The sequence below is a fragment of the Tenrec ecaudatus genome, chromosome 2 (genome assembly GCF_050624435.1).
Source record: "Tenrec ecaudatus isolate mTenEca1 chromosome 2, mTenEca1.hap1, whole genome shotgun sequence".
NCBI lineage: Eukaryota > Metazoa > Chordata > Mammalia > Afrosoricida > Tenrecidae > Tenrec > Tenrec ecaudatus.
This window is the reverse complement of record NC_134531.1, coordinates 252,559,838-252,561,289: the sequence shown is the minus strand read 5'-3', so window position 1 is coordinate 252,561,289 and position 1,452 is coordinate 252,559,838. Positions and strand designations below refer to the sequence as shown.

General features: G+C 37.9%; 1 pseudogene; it reads left to right on the top strand.

Annotated features, from left to right (window-relative positions):
- The first annotated feature begins 229 nt into the window (after positions 1–229).
- On the top strand, positions 230–1,161 carry LOC142441435 (olfactory receptor 5K3-like; annotated as a pseudogene).
- The last annotated feature ends 291 nt before the right edge of the window (positions 1,162–1,452 follow it).

Here is a 1,452-nt window from a genome sequence, read left to right as displayed (position 1 = left end):
TGTATTTTCTTTGCAACCATTGCCCAGAAACTAACGAAATATTCTTGTGATTATTGAGCTTCAGAACTTGAAGTCCTGTGACACCTTAAGGAGCCTGGTATTCCTTAGAAGTGTGCGTATTTCAGGTACAGCAGGGAAAACTGTAGTAGTGGATCTACTTCTTGTTGTCCGAGGAACGCGCAAAGGGGAAATTAAACATACTCTAAATTAGAATCTTGCTTCCCTAATTTCTATCTCAATAGAGAAACTAGAGATGACTGAGGAGAATCACTCCTTGACAACGGATATTCAGACCACCCAGATCTGAAGACCCTGCTGTTTTTGGTGTTCTTTGTGGTCTATCTGATCACCATGGTGGGCAATCTGGGGTTGGTGGTGTTGATTTCCACGGAGCGCCCTCTGCAAACACCCATGTACATCTTCCTGGGGAACCTGGCTCTGATGGATTCCTGCTGCTCCTCTGCCATCATCCCCAAGATGTTACAGAACTTCGTTTCTGAGGACAGAATGATTTCCCTCTATAAATGCATGGCACAGTTTTAATTTTTCTGCTTTGCTGAAACAGTGGACTGTTTTCTCCTGGCAGGAAGGGCCTAGGACCGCTATGTGGCCATATGCAGACCACTGCAGTACCACACCATGATGTCAAAGCAACTCTGCATTTGGATGATCATAGGAGCCTATGTAGCTGGGAACCTACATTCCATGATTCATGTAGGGCTTTTATTTAGGTTAACCTTCTGTGGGTCTCATCAGATCAATCACTTCTTTTGTGATGTTCTTCCATTATACAAACTCTCCTGTGTTGATCCTTCTATTGATGAACTGATGATCCTTATTTTTGCAGGTTCAATTCAAATATTAACTATTACTGTAGCCTTAATTTCTTATCTTTTTATCGTTTTCAATATTTTCCACATGAACTCCAAAGAGGGAAGAAGCAAAGGCTTATCTACCTGCGCATCACATTTTCTCCCTATACTAATATTCTATGGTTCTCTTCTCTTCATATATATTTTGCCTCATTCAGATAAAGAAAATAATACAGATATACCAATTGCTATTTTCTATACTCTATTAATCCCCTTTTTAAACACTTTTATCTACAGTCTAAGAAATAGAGAAGTAATAAATGCTATGAAAAGAATTAAGAAGAGATAACAGTTTGAAACAAATGTTCCCATTTACGAATTGTTTTTTTCGGTAAACTTTTTAGAGTCACGAATATAGAGCAATTGGAAAATGACCACTTAGTACATGAAATTGCTAAATCATTTTGATTGTTTTGGTCACATTATTGTATCATTGATTAAATATTTTCAGAAAGGAGGCAACCTGCTAACATAGTTTTCAAAATCTCAACTACTAGCACACTAATGTGTCAAGATAAAAACATGTGTCAAAGGGGAATTAGCAACAGTTTTCAGCACACCCAACAAATTATAGAAATTA